The sequence below is a fragment of the Terrapene carolina genome, unplaced genomic scaffold (genome assembly GCF_002925995.2).
Source record: "Terrapene carolina triunguis isolate 2854851 unplaced genomic scaffold, T_m_triunguis-2.0 Scaffold210, whole genome shotgun sequence".
NCBI lineage: Eukaryota > Metazoa > Chordata > Testudines > Emydidae > Terrapene > Terrapene triunguis.
In genome coordinates, this window is record NW_020664561.1 from 42,513,423 (window position 1) to 42,529,059 (window position 15,637).

At 42.0% G+C, this 15,637-nt stretch overlaps 1 long non-coding RNA gene across 1 annotated transcript in view; it reads right to left on the bottom strand.

Moving 5' to 3' along the window:
• The window catches only part of LOC113407192, a 272,692-nt gene that overhangs the window by 154,865 nt on the left and 102,190 nt on the right, over positions 1–15,637 (bottom strand). The window contains exon 2 of the long non-coding RNA XR_003369955.1: positions 8,336–8,407. This is a non-coding gene — a long non-coding RNA (uncharacterized LOC113407192). The remainder of the gene's footprint in view (positions 1–8,335; positions 8,408–15,637) is intronic.

Consider the following 15,637-nt stretch of genomic DNA (forward strand, 5'->3'; position numbering starts at 1 on the left):
TCCTGAAAAAGACAATGTAAACATAATAAAAGGAGAACTGGGTTTTCTATGTGGCTTAGGCAGAGACAGACACCATGTCTACACTGCAGAGCCTTTGCTAGCATGGGTTTTTTTGCTGACATAGCTATGTCAGCTAAAGGGTGTGATTTTTTCCACACTCCTAGCCAACATAGCTATTCCAGCAAAAACTTGTTAATGAAGACCAGGCTAGAGAATAATGCATATTTCCCAAACCCAACTGCAGATTCCCAACCCCAGAGACGGGGCTCTGCAAGAATTGGGTAGGGAGAGGCCTGGGGCTGTGAGGCAGCTAACCTTTAGCCTTCTCTACAAGGGGAGATCTGTAGGAGTGATCATCTGTAGCCATAGTACTGGTCAGACAATCTTGCTATGCTTAATGCTCTAGACCATGTGCCTTTTGGAAGGACTTCGTTCTCCTCTGGCAGCTTTTAAAAAAATAACAAGTGCAAATTTTCTTGTGAAAGTGGCTTTCCAGGATTTCACATGGTTCTCTTGCTACATGCTATTTGTCTATCATTGGACTTTCCAAAACACCCTTCACTCTAGTATCTCAATGCAATTTATTTTCAGTTCCCTTGAAGTTTCCCAACAAACCTCAAAAAAGTTAATTGGGGCAAAATCCTACACAATGATCTGGTGGAAAACATCATGTGTATATCCATGAAAAATCAGCAACAAAAACCAGACACACATTTCATCCAGCTCAGTTATTAACAATGCATCTTACTGAAAGACTCTAAGAAGCTTTAGCAGCACACGTTAGGCAGAAGCGAAGAATTCACAAATCAACAGTTTGGCCCACATTTTCAGAAGATTCAAATTCAGATACACCTAAGGTCTGGTTGTCAGTAGTACAGATCTTAGGTCAGACCCTCAGAAAATCAGGCCTTAGGTGTCTAAGGTATGGCAACAAAATATGGAGGCAACTCAAAACCTGTGGCCACTTTTTGGAAGCATGGCCTTCTAAACCACATGTTTCTGAACAAATTAAGTAGAAATAGTATTTTCACTTTAAGTGTATTAAAGTCATGAGGACATTCATCAGCATGCTCTCTAAACACATTTAACCCTCTGCCTGTGCAACTGGATGTACGCTTTTCATCTAACAGCTTGCAATAACGGGAGGGGAGGGGGGAAGAGAGGGGATGAAGAATGTCGACAATTCAGGGGTTTAAGGCTGGTACAAAAAAACAAAAAAATGTAAAAGGTTGATTTTAATGTTTAAACATCGTTATCTGATTTTTCTATGATTACAGTTCTGTTTATTGTGGTCTTGTGTGTTCTCACCATGTAATTTCCAGTTCCACACTAAAGTTTGTGCTTTAGCCTCAATGAGGAAATCTTAAGGTAGGTTTAGTGCAGAAGATTAAGGCTGCATTAAGATTAAGTCTGAAATGTTCTGCTACCAATTAGCCCTCTAGTATTTCTGTAAGCTTTGAATTTTTGATGCGATCAATGACACCAAGTGGAGCCATCTTCTGTGGAGTGGTTATTAAAGATATAAAAATCAATACAAAGATGATACTTGGAAATCTATATCACAAGATAATGAATCACCATGAAAGCCGGCTAAGAAGGAATGTCAGCAAACCAAACAGAAGGTTTGTGCATAACAAAGTATTTGATGCCAGTAGAATTTAAGCTAAATTTTGCATGAGACAGAAGTCTTCAGGCAACACTTATGATACATTTGCATGGCAAGGTTTTAATGAGATGAAGACACAAGACCAACCACACACGGGGCTTTTTGTGCATTAAAGTAAGAGAGGCAGAGGGAAAGCGAGAAGGAGAGAGAGAGAAGAAGAAGATTATTGAGACATACCCTATTAAGACAATAATGCCATAATTTGACTTTAATGACAAAATGGCATTGAAAATGTTCTCTGTCAGTAATCCTCATTCAATTTCTTTTAAATGAAACATTATTTGCCTGCACCTTAAATGCTGATTGTTATTGGAGTTGCGTATTGGAGCTTCACAGGATACTCCAAATGTAATTTGAACTAGGGATTGATTCAGTTGCCTTCAAAGCAAGGTTTTTTCCTCTCCAAAATAGAGCTTGTGCATGAGTTTGCAAGTTCATATGGGTTTACTGCTTGACACGATTGTATGTGACATTACAGCATTTATGGTATTTCTGCCTTGCACGATGACATGCACAAAGAGCCAGAACTAGCAAAACAAATGCTTTGTTGTGTTATTTCTTTGCTTCCCTGGGAAATATACTCCTCACTAAGAGATACTGATATCAAAGACAGCTGTTCACAGTTCAAATCTAGTATATTATAAAACCACTTTCACTTTGAACTTCTAGTACAACATCCATTGTCAGGATTTCAAAGCATTTTACTGACATTAATTAAGGCACAAAACAGCCCTATAAGGTAAGTATTATTACACTCTTTTTGCAGATGGGGAAACTGAGGCACAGAGGCCATGTGACAGGCAGCATGGTCCAGGAGATACAGCACTAGACAGGGACTCAAGAGACCTGGTCCCGTCACTAACTTACAGAGTGACCTTAAAAAAGTCACGCCACCTCTTGGTGCCTCTGTTTCCCCCTGATGCTCCCTGTCTATTTAGACGGCAAAATCTCTGGGTCACGAACTATCTCTTCCTAGTATCAGAGGAGTAGCCATGTTAGTCTGGATCTGTAAAAAGCAACAAAGAGTCCTGTGGCACCTTATAGACTAACAGACGTATTGGAGCATAAGCTTTCATGGGGGGAGGGATAGCTCAGTGGTTTGAGCATTGACCTGCTAAACCAAGGGTTGTGAGTTCAATCCTGGAGGGGCCATTTAGGGAACTGGGGTAAAAATCTGCTTGGGGATTGGTCCTGCTTTGAGCAGGGGGTTAGACTAGATGACCTCCTGAGGTCCCCTCCAACCCTGATATTCTATGGGTGAATACCCACTCGGTCAGATGCATGACTCTCTATCTCTTCCTAGGTGCTTGTTTAGAACCAGCTCAGTGAGAACCTAACCTCCATTATGGCCTCTAGATACTACTGAAATACTAATAAAATATTAAAATAAAAATAAACAGAGCCAGAATGAAAAAGCAGATCATGTAAATCTCATTCCTGTCCTTCACTCACAAGACCATCCTTCCCCAAAAGCCCACAAAAGCTCTAATTCTTAAATCTTTTCCTGTGGTACAGATATGCACAAACACTGTTTATATTTTCCCTTTTCAGGACTATATTGTTATATTTTCCTTTTCAGGAGTATTCAGCAGGATTAAGACACTTGCTTTTTAGAGTTGTAGTGTGGTACAACAGTCATCAATGCTTCTATTTCCTTGTTTCTCCTAGACACACAAAGCTTTCGCATTTGCAGCTGTTAAGTAGCAACACTCACAGATAATCATGCTCACAATCACAGCTTATTGTGCTTTTAACAGGACGCTAAATGCGAGGCGGGTATTCTTTGTTAATCAGTAACTCACTGCTGATTTACAGATAGGCATTTTAGGTTTTCGGCCTCCCCCCGCCGGCCCCGTGTTCCCCTCTGAACTACTATGTCAACACATCAAACCAGGAGACTAATGGACCAGATCCTGCTGTAAATGTGTGTCACTCCAATGAGATTTACTCTGATTTAGACCAGCCCAGGATCTGGCCTAATTACCTTTTGTCCTAGACCTAAAGGCAAGCGCGGAGCATATTGATAACCCCACTGCTGTGCATCAGCGCTTGGCTGGAGCAGGAGCGGCTCATTACTGAGTCACCAATTCATGGTGGAATTCCTCGAGAACTGGCTTTAAACAAAACAAAACAAAAAAAGAAAAAAAAACTTACTGCACAACAATGATGTTATTTAAAAGCAAAAATCAAATAAAATAAGAAAGAACCCGGACACACCTTGTATAGTTTTTTAACTAGTCACTACACTTTGGGCTTAATTTGCTTCCCTCCCTCTTTACCCCCTGAGGCTGTGAAGGCAAATAAACCATTCAGTAGCATAAAACAAGGCGCATTAGAACAGGCTTCAATAAAACACAGACCTCTCGCCCGCAACGTTTTTCACATGGCACAAAATGTTCTTCGCTGCAGTTTTAAATCTTGCAGCTTCGTGAGTGTTCTGACACCTCTTTATTGTCCCTTTCAAGTGCAAATGCCTAGGTATCCTGGCTATCAATGAAGCACTAGTGTTCACAGGCTGCATTCAGCGGCTGTTAGAGCTTCCTCTCCTTCATCTGCATCTGTACAATTTACATCAGTCACAGGCTCCCGAGCAGCGCCTGTGCTGCTGCTCAGAGGTTGCAGAAGGGCAAGGAGATCCTCCTACAGAACGGCAGCTAGTGGAGGCTGATCTGCACAGCCTTCAGAGAGGCAACCCAGCGGATGTTGTTTACTCCGGGAAGGGCGAGGAGCGGTAATGTGAACATTTCGAAGAGACACCACTACAATGTATGAAGCGAGTTCCCTGAGTGATCTCACTCCTGTGAGATCCAAGCTGCCTTGGAATTGCAGATGAATATTCAGGGCCCTAGTCTCAATGTCTCCGTTTGGGCATTCCTAGACTGTGTGCGGCTCACAGGGCCGGCTCCAGGCACCAGCTTGGCAAGCAGGTGCTTGGAGCGGCCACTCCGGAGAGGGGCGGCAGGTCCAGCTATTCGGCAGCAATTTGGCGGACAGTCCCTCACTCCCACTTGGAGCGAAGGACCTTCCGCCAAATTGCCACCGCAGATCGCAATCTTTTTTTTTTTTTTTTTTTGGCTGCTTGGGGCGGCCAAAACCCTGGAGCCGGCCCTGGTGGCTCAGAAAGGGGCCTGGGCCTGCTTTATGCAGCCTTTTGGGTGTCAGAAATAGGTGGCCGAATACATTCTTACCTGTGAAAGTGATATTATTCCTTGCATAGCACCTCCGGGAAAGAATGCATTGACAACAGGACATAGCCTCCCCATTGTCCAGCAAGGGCTCCCTCAAAAATTACCCACCTTAGCCTGTGATAAACCCAGGTACCAGGGTGTGTGTTCTGACACACAGGGATAAGACACTGGGGAAGCTCTATATTTGCTTCCCCAATCACTTTCACCTTGGAAGGAGGCAACACCACTTGATAAACAAACACATTAAGTGGTTTATGCTGGAAGTGTCTACAATTTGTTCCTGAAAAAATAAATTCGGTTTATTCCAACAGCACATTGTTATAAACTGTCTCACTTGACAGAGGATGTGGTGGGGGAGAAGACCTAAAGAGATTCTGGGACATTTTCCCTTTCTCCCATGAAAGTGATTGGGATATAGCTGCCCTTTTGGCACAATGTTGTTCACTGCAAGAACAAACAAACAAGGTGCTCTTCAGTTAAATTCTAGGGGACTAAATCTGGCCAGAATAGAGTTGCTATATTTCAGGTTCCCAAAAAGAGGACTCTGCAGGGGGTGGGGGGAGTTGAAGGAGGGTACCTGTGGCAGGGGTACTCACTGGAGGTTGGAAGCAGTGTTGCTCCCTGTCATGGTGGCAGGGCAGCAAGCCCAGGACACAGCGACAGCCATCAGTCAGCACCTCCCTGAGGAACCCACTCCCCAGCGCTGGGAGCCTGGCCTGGGTAGGTGGAATCTGGCAGCTGTGGCTGCAGGGAAATGGACCAATCAGCTGCCAATGCAGAGGAGGGACCAATCGGGAAGCAGACCAATCAGGGCTCTTTCTGAGCTTCAGCCATCTGGTCCGAAAAAATCCTGGACTGTCTATTATTTGAAAAATCCGCCTGGACAGAGGCTCAAAAAAGAGGCAATGTCCAGGAAAACCTGGACGTATGGTAACCCTTGGCCAGAATATGTAGCTAGGAAGAGTCCATACCCTGAAGAGCTTGCTATGTGTATGTACAGCACGTAGCACCATGGGCTCCTAATCCTGGATGGGGCTTCTAGGTGCTACCATAATGAAAATAATATGTAACAATAATAATGGCTTAGCAGTGTCCAAAGCAGGGATGGTTTGCAGTAACTGGAGGCATTCCAAGACTCCTTTCAATTTGGTGGCAGATATGTATTTTATTAAACTGGGTAGATATACCTATTTCTAAAAAAATCACCATATGGAGCCTCCAGTATGGAACCAGTAAGGCACTGGTATAACATGTGGTGTATCCAATTCCTATGCTTTTTCTCAGCGGAGTTTACTGGTGCAATATTCATGCTAAGAACATGGTTAATAGCAGTAGTTTCCATGCTTTGTTGTTTTTTCTTTGTTGTGTCTTTCAGGAACCAGGAGATGAGCTGAATGAAAGCTGAATGAAAGCCACCAGTGGGGAGTGTGTTGTACTAGGCCACCCTGCTGATCAACTAAAATAATAAGTTATCATATGCTTTATCTCAGCGACAATGCTATCAGATTATATTATTGTTCCTTGTTTTACTAGCAAAGCATAATTGTGTATGATAGGGACTCTCCATGGACCACCAGAACAGACAAAGAACATTAAGAGTGATTCGGAAGTTGGGAGGAGAAGCAGTCCATGGGAAGATCTTTTTTTTCTGTTTTGCAGAATGAAAAAGTTGGAGAACCACTAGCATTCCCATTCACCATAATGTTATATGTCTGCATATTCTTTGTTTAGAAAGGAGAATGTGAACCACCTCATTACAAATTCAGCTGAAGCCTGCATTATCAGTCCTTCTGACCCCAACCTCCACCTTATTGTCTTTTTTACATCATGTCTAAAATTAGCTTGTCATCTCTTTCTTTTATCTATTTTGGGAGGCACTTCAACATTTTTGGTTGCCAAAATAACTATTAATCATAATAGTACATATTGCATTAATGGTTCTAGTATTAATTCAATTTGTTAAGAGGACTCTCTCTTTCTAAACATAGAACCTAATTTTCTAGAGTATTTTTCCCTCCATCTTTTTGTGCCTGTAGATAAAAAAAAGATCAGTCTCCATGTACAATCATTCCTTAAACCTCTACTGGCTGAGGGAGTTCATTGTGGTGATGTTTTTTCTATTTGTATATTTTAGTTTGGCCCCTAGCTGCTATGACCTGGAGATTGCCCATAAGCTTATTTCATTTCACAGCTACAGTCCATCAGATGGGTTACCGCTGCACTCATATAAATTTGAACTAGCGACCTACCTGTGGACTAAACCACCCACGCTGTTTAGTCCCTCCCTTAAATAGCATTTTCCAGTGCACTGTATAAACTCCCAGCACTCTCTGTTTAGCTGTAACATTTACTTGCCTTGCTCTCATGGAGATAAATATTTAGGGTAATATTTTTGTTAAAGGATGCAGATTTCCCAAATGAAGTAAACATACAAAAGATGAATTTGTTGCACAAAATCTAGAAGTACTCAGAAGTCAAAGATGAAAGACCATAAGTTGACTGAAATTGTTGACAAGCAACCGTGTAATAAGAGCATTACAACAGTGGAAGAATTAGATTGAAAAATGCACAGTAAAATGCTTGCAAACACAGATGGATTTAAGCTCATATGCTACTATTTTTCTTACTAAAAATATAGCCACAGTATTAGAAATAAGGTAATTGAAGAGGATTACTAGTGGAAATTTAGGAGAGATGGTAAAGGGAGACTTTCAAACAAACAAAAAAACTCAAACCTTCATGTCAACTGAGGTAGTCCCCATATCCAGAAATAGGTGCATGCAGGATAACAGACTTAAGCAGGCAGCTAACCTGTTGGGCAAGCTCTGACAAATAAAGAACACGGGTTAACTCAGTACGATCATCATCCAAGTAGGATGGGAGCAGGGAAAAGGTTTATTAGCAACCCCTGAAAGGATTTTCAAACTCACCTGGCACTCTTGTCAGCCCCTTGACTCTATGTGCCAAATGACACTTGCCTTGCTCTCAAAAGGCAGCATAATTTTTAATTGCTATCCTTAGTGCACTTAAAGCAATGTCAGCAGTCACCCCACTCCATTGCCTTATGCTTCACACCACCTGGGGCTGGCACAAATCCCTTGAGTTGGCAAGGCACTGTGACTTTCTTTTCCCTTGCAGCTGTTTTGTGAAGGGTACAATGATTTATAGTGTCTCCTTGAAGTGCTCAAGTGGCAGCATGTCATTCTGCTGTCTAGGGATAGGAACTTGGGGTCCTGAGCTTGCCTGCAGCCTCAGGGGGTGAGAGGAAGACTACACTGAAGAATAGGGGTGGGAGTTGGAGAAAGAAGACCTAATCGAGCTCTAGCTAATCCAGAAATAGCATTGAAGTTGAGAGGGAGCCATGACCATCTCTCCTTGGCCAGAAAGGCTTTGAGGAAGGGATAAAAGGGAACAGGGATGAGGAAGACATTTAAATGAAAGCCCCCATAATATTACTTAGAAGCTTTTATGGATCACTTACCCAGGCTTAGACTCCATAGCGCTCAGCACCAGATGAGGAGATGTCCCAAGAGTTGAGTTCTGCCACCTGGAGCTAAAAACAAAAACAAACAAACAAAAAGCCATTAGTTGATTTAAAAATGCAACAGCAAACAAACATTAACAGGATTTAAAATAAACATGGTAAGTTCAATTACATCCCTAGCCACAGTGAATAGTTCGATCTATATGTATCTGACAGAGGGAAGGACATGGGGGATTCTTCTTCCTCGGTTAGTGAAGCTTGAGGAGAGCCAGAAGGATCGTGCAGACAAGGAAGGCACGAAAGAAAAGGTGGCTGAATGGTTTCAGGAGCTGAGCAGCGTGACAGAGCAGGTGGAGAGCTGCTGCTAGCTCACCTAACTCAGGGAGGGGGTTAATTAAAAAATCAATTTGCAATCTTCTGTAATTAGTTTGAAGAGAACCATCATTGCCACCTGCTTGTATTGATTGTGACAATACAGGTTAGCCACTGGAAAACTGCCACCACCGTTTTAAAAGTGCATTTCTTGCTTCAGCTGGAGGGTAGTTTGCTGCTTTTGGAACTTGAAGGAGGAGGTCTGAACTCTTCCTCTAGCATCTGCTCCTTCCATAAGCAGAGATCCAGTGGAAAAAGCAAAGGTTTATTTTGATTTGCAAGCCATTGCTTTCTTTCATGTCTTTTTCTTGAGTTGGCATTTGCTCCTCTGACTGGAACAGGCACTCAACATATTAGGGCAAAACTTCACCCTTTTGTTTCCCACCTTTGGCTGGTGCTATACCTCTGTCATTTCTGAAATACGCATCACATTTCTCTTAAATTTCAAATTGGTGGCCAAGGTAACTGCAGATGAATCAAAAGTGACTTAGCTCACAAGTTGTTGTCAGAAACTGTCTCAGCATCTTCTTAAATTCTGGCCAAATCCTGCTCTGTTATGTTAGCCAAAATCTGAAGACATTCGATTTACATCAATAGATAGAGTGCTAGATCTTCAACTAACGTAAGCCAACATATTGCAGCCAATGGAGCTACTCCAGTTTACACCAGCTGGGGATCTGGTCCTGGAATCAATAGAGCTATTCCCTGGGTGTAAACAAGAGCAGAACATTGCCCTCCATCTCACTGTGTGTGTCTGTCTGTCCCTGCTTCCTCCTGTCTTTCTCCATCCTCATCCCTGGCTTCCTTGACTTTGATGGGAACACCTAGACCATCCCTCTGCTAAATGAAGCAGGCAAGTATTTCTTACTCACTTTTATTAATGTGTATCTTATTTGTGATCCTGTGTGTCTATTATTTATTATTCTTTAAGCCAGTGTTTCCCAAACTTGGGATGCCGCTTGTGTAGGGAAAGCCCCTGGCGGGCCGGGCCGGGCCGGGCCGGGCCGGTTTGTTTACCTGCCCCGTCCGCAGGTTCGTCCGATTGCGGCTCCCACTGACCGCGGTTCACTGCTCCAGGCCAATGGGAGCTGCTGGAAGCGGTGCGGGCTGAGGGACGTACTGGCCGCCGCTTCCAGCAGCTCCCATTGGCCTGGAGCAGCGAACCGCGGCCACTGGGAGCCGCGATCGGCCGAACTTGCAGACGGGGCAGGTAAACAAACCAGCCCGGCCCAGCCCGCCAGGGGCTTTCCCTACACAAGCGGCGTCCCAAGTTTGGGAAACACTGCTTTAAGCAGTTTGTGTGTGTTTGAGAGCCAGGAACTGTTTTACACATTTACAATCTGATCAAAAACAGTTCATGAGTAGAAAAAGGCAAGTTGGAAATAAAAAAAACGTTCAGCCATGAGCAGATGGACTGTAGTTTGGAAACGTTTGGTTGGCTGACCCAGTGGCTAACCTATCCCATAGCACATGCATATTTGATTCCCATGTCAGTCATTCCCTGGTTGAGAAAAGGCCTAATTTCACTTTACATGGATCCCTGCTGCTGAGCTAGCAGTAGCTGGGGTCTCAAGAATTCCCATCCAGCCTAACTTGGCCAAGAAAACATTCCACTAAGTGGCGATCTAACATCTGATTTTCTTCTCCTTGGATGATATACAAAGGTAATTTAACCCACTTTGTTAATTTAAAAAAAATCTGGTTTTACAGTTCACATCCCAAGTATTAACAAGGGGGCAATGTAGGTGGTGGACAGGACACATGACCAGGCGACAGAAAACCTGGTTTTCTTCTCAGTTCTGCCACTGAATCACTGGGTTGCCTTGGGCAAGAGACTTATCCTTCCCAGGCATTGGTTCTTAAAGGGATAAAATGGGGATAGACACCACCCTCTCTGAAGTGCTTTGAGATCCTCAGTGCTAAGTAATATTACTACGTGGCTGGGCCTATACTGTGTTTTTTTAAAGTGAAAACTCTGTGTTTTAAGCCCAGAAGAAGCATGTTTGCAGCTTAGAATTCAACTGTATTTACAAATGAACCCTGATGACAATGTCATTTATTTACTTACCAATAATCTGCATTAGGCACCACAAGGGTGATTCATTGTCTGATACATTTATCAGTATAGTACAGTGGAAGAGGAGTTGAACTGCTGCTCAGATGCATCAGCAATGCAAGTTGCAGTCTAATAATGTGGTAAATGCTGCCATCTGGCTCAGGTTGGCAATGGTCACTTATTTTAAAAAAGGACCATTTAGCATTAAACAGTACAGGGGTTGGGAGGGAAGGTGGGGGTTCAACAGCTGTCAGAACTCTCCTTCGAATTTAATTAAAAAGGCTAACTGCTCAAAGCATGTAGGGTTAGAAAACAACATGAGCATGCGTTCAGGGAATAGTCATATTACATATAGTAATATATATATTTTTTCCAAATATCCAGAAAGAAGGGGAAGTATTCATTTTAATATAGCTTTATTTTGAACAGGATGAGTAAAGGATTCACGTCAGCATTAAGTTAAAAATTTTACAGTATTTTCTTTTGACGATTCAAGAAGGCATACAGCATATTTCTGTATATAATTTTACAGTTATAGAAAACATATAATATGATAAAGTAAAGTTACAATGTGGCACATAATTCCAAATACTGGAGGATAAAACTAGTTCATAGCATCTGTTCTGAAAGCTTCCAGTGAGAACGTTTGCGCATCTGTGGTTTACAAACAGCACCTTGCCAGACTGGTAAAGATTAAGCTGTAATTATTCTTCTTAGGAAATCACTGTAGCTTTTAAAAAATTATTTAGGTAAACCAGCAAGAGCATCTCCATGCAAAGGAAGAGAATATAATGATTTCTTGTCCTCATGCGCCTGGAAATTGTGGCATTTTTATCCTATAAAATTTGGGCCTTATTTTACATTGTACTGCACCCATGTGTGGTCATTGTACTCATTTTGCACTGGTGTAAAAGTACTACCATTGTGATATGGTAACATTTTACACCCACGTTACACTGGGGTGAAGGATGATAAAAGGTTGAAGGCAATGGAAAATCCAGTCCTGTGACTTCAAGTCTTAAAGCCCATCTTCTTAAAGTAGAAGCAGGAAGAGAGACTGGATGCTTTGTATCTGAGGAGAATGAACACAATGTATTGAACAAAAGGGCAGTGGGAATATTTCAAATTTAGGTAAAAGGGCAGTAGCCTTTTTCTGTAATTCCAGAGAAAACTTCAATTGACTTTCAGAAGAAAGTTCAAGGCAGATTTGAGGATGACTATCTCAGAATCAAATTGCAAATAGGAAAGAGTAATTGATAAGGCTTTTAGTTCACTGATCCTGTGCTCTGACAAAAGAGTAATTAAAAAACAACTAACGGTTGAAAAGAACAAAGAAATGTAACTGAAAATTTCAAAGGAAGAATTTTTAGGGGCTGTGAATTCAATACTCAGGTTCAATTAACTTAATGGGATGTGGTCAGGAGAGCTCAGAAGCTAAATACCCTATGCAACCTTATAATGTGCTTCCAATAGCATCTAAAGCTGCAATTGGCACTAAGAATCCTTCAAAATGTAAAAAGTTGAGGCAAACTGAAAATCTTTTAGCCTAAGCTTCTGTCTCTATGACAAAAGGCAAATGTTACACTAATTCCATAATACTGTAGATAAAAGGAGGTAGAAGAGTGTTTAACATGTCTTACTGTAAAATACCTCCAATTAATTCTTAATATCCCTCTTTATTAAAAGAGGAAATCTATTCAGGTTAACACCAGGCATCCCTGGTGGCTGCATTAGGCCTTGAATTGACCAGAATCAAAGGAGGTAGATGTAGAAACAACCTTCGCTGCACAGAGCAGGCCGAAACCTGGGTCCAGCTGAGTCTTCTGCACAGAGTTCCCAGGAGGTGTGTGTCTGTGGGCCATTTAGGTGTTACACCGTTAGATGCTAACATGGATTCCGAGGGGGCGAGCATCTGCCTTGTGGTGGCCATGTAATTAGAGCTGACTACAGAATGACAATTCCGTTCTGTTTCACAGCAACTTTTTGAGGGTTCTAAATGTTTTTGGAATGAAAACAAAATTTTTCAAACATTTTTGCACAAAAGGGATTACATCAAAATGTCCCTTATTGAATTGAAACAGAATGGGGGCGGGGGGGGGGTGTAACTGGTGGTTAAGGTCTGGGAGATCCAGATCCAAGTCCTTGCTCTGCCTGATTCAGAGTGATCAGTGTTGAAAAACTTTGCTTTAAAAGAGGCAGTGTAGAGACTGAAACCTGGGTGTCCCCAATCCTAGGCCAGTGCCCTAACCACCAGGCTATAGCGGGTGAGCCTCTCTCAAAATGGATACAGCTACATGAAGTGTTTTGATTTTGACAAAAGAGTTTGTTCCAACTTGGTCTACGTGTAATGCTTATGTCACTGCCTTCCTTTCCCAAGGGCAGTCATAGGTATGGCAATGAATGGAGTGGGAGGGAAAAGATACACCTGCAAGCTCTCTATGTACATAAGTACAGGAACTGGTTTTGTCTCCCACCTCCATAATTATACAGGTGTTACTGCAGCCCTATGGATGTCCCAGCTGGTGAGAGAGGTCAGAGATATGTACAGTGCTCCCTGACCTCTGCAAGCAGGCACATAAACTTCCATTAATAAAACAGGCCACCTTGACTCCCTTTACACATCATGCCGAGCTTCTTCAGGCTTATCAGCCATTGGAAAAACTGGGTCTAGGACTGGACCTTTTGGTATGTTAAGCTGATTAACTATTGCCTTGCCTTCCTTTATATATCAATTTTTTAGAAAGGTTAGTGGGAAGAGCAGTTGTAAAAGAGAGTCAGCACTTTTTCCACCACCCCTGGTCTCAGCTCTCCCACCGTTAAACTGAAAATCCATTGCACAGCAGTCAGTGTACAACAACATTTGTGAACCCTGCAACTGATTCAAAAGGAATAATCAATTAAATAGAAAACTTTCTAGTATGTGTTTCTATTTCCTTTAATAAAAAACTAGCTAGGGCAGCAGCCATTCTAAACATTCCTCAATGTAAATTAATGGGATCCACCCATCTTAATCTGCCTGCAGGAAATGAAGTGTAAAAAAAAATCTAAAGAAAGAAGCACTTCCTAATTGTCTACACTACCACTTACGTCACTCAGGGGTATGAATAAGCCACCCCCCTGAGCAACATAAGTTACATGGACCTAAGCGCTGGTGTGGACAGCGCTAGGTCGGTGGGAGAGGTTCTCCCACTGACATAGCTACTGCCGCTCGTTGGGAGGTAAAATCATTAAGTCGATGGGAGAGCTCTCATCTGTCGACTTAAAGTGGTTACACTAGAGAATTTACAGTGACGCAGCTGCAAGCTCTGGTGATTTTGGAGGTTGCAAACACCCATCTCACCTCCTGTGAATCTTTTGATGGAGGCCCTGACAGCCTCTTTTGCTCACAATGCCAACAAACTGATTGGACATTAGAATTCTCTGATGGCCACTTGTCCTCGTTGATGTAGCCTGGAAAAGAACTGTAATTCAATCTAACAGACATCACGTAGCATTACTGCTGATCTGGGGAAGATGGGATATTGGTGAACAACTTTCAATAAGGATGTTCACCACCTGAGCACAAAGCTCAGGAACCCCTCTCTCCCCACACCAAATTGTGCTTTCAGTGCTTAGTCTTGATTCTTTCTGGGAGGTGAAAAGACGCACATACAATACGTAACCCAACCAGTCAATTCCAAAGTCCTTTTTGCAACTGATAACTCATTTGTTACCCTGAAAAAAGACTTTATAATTGAATATCAGAAAATCTACATTGGCTAGCTATTACTTCATGGGCCAGAAGAGGTAAGCAAAACTCATTTCCACTTCATTTTGTCTTTGTACTTGGACATTTTCCTCCTACATGTATTAGTGACCATGCTGGTATTAAATGGCTTTTTTCCATTTGTTGGTTAGAAAATCTTTCTAAGCAATTTTCTAATAGTTTAAAAAATAATATTCCCAAATGTAAATAACAAATAGCAAATTAATTGGGGAGGAGTTAAAAACCTGGCCTCTACTAATGGTTTTAACCAAAGAGTGCAATTACTAGTACATTTTGCATGTAAACCTGTTTCTAGCCTCATGAAATCCCCAAATCTGAGACACACAAAACAGAGCTCTTTCATTGCAATCTTACTATCTTAACTGTATCTTACTATCTGAACTGTAGCTGTTAGAGTGGTGAACTGGAGATATTACTTTATAGCTATAGAGAGAACTTTAATTTTCAAATCTGTGTTCCAGGAAAAGAGAACCCCTTAGGTGAAGTCTTCATTAATTCGTTGAGCGACACTGTTCCATAGGAGGGTATTTGCTCTGATTCTTAACAGGAGATAGGGGACACTTTGTAGAGCATCCAAGTGTTTAATGGTAGCCCTTATAGTCTCTTCAGCTAATTTTTATGTTTTAGGTTTTTGTATCAAATTTAAAGAACACAACCCTCAGGCAAGGTCCAAAGGTTTATTTTGAAATGGGAACAAGATCTTTGAAAAGCTCTCTCATGCACCCCGTGGAAATTAGAAAAAGGAAATTAAAATGATCAACTGAAGTGAAGAAAAACTGAATCTAATTGTGTAAATTTAAAATGCAGCTAAGTATGTGCCAATGTCTGGGCTTGAGAATGAGATAATAGACAGCATGCTAATGAAGCCATAGCAATTGGACTCACAAAGCCATAGATGAGAAAGAGGGAGAAATGAAGAGTCACACACCTTTCTTTGCTGGGATGTGATACCCACATTGGCCCTGTAACCACTGGCTGGAATCAAGGACAAACTCCTTTCAGGGAGATATTAAATACTCGCTGATAGCTAGCTGGGCTGAGAGAGAGAGAGAGAGAGAGAGAGAAGGAGAGTGGTAATAAATATAGTTTTCAGGCTACATAACAT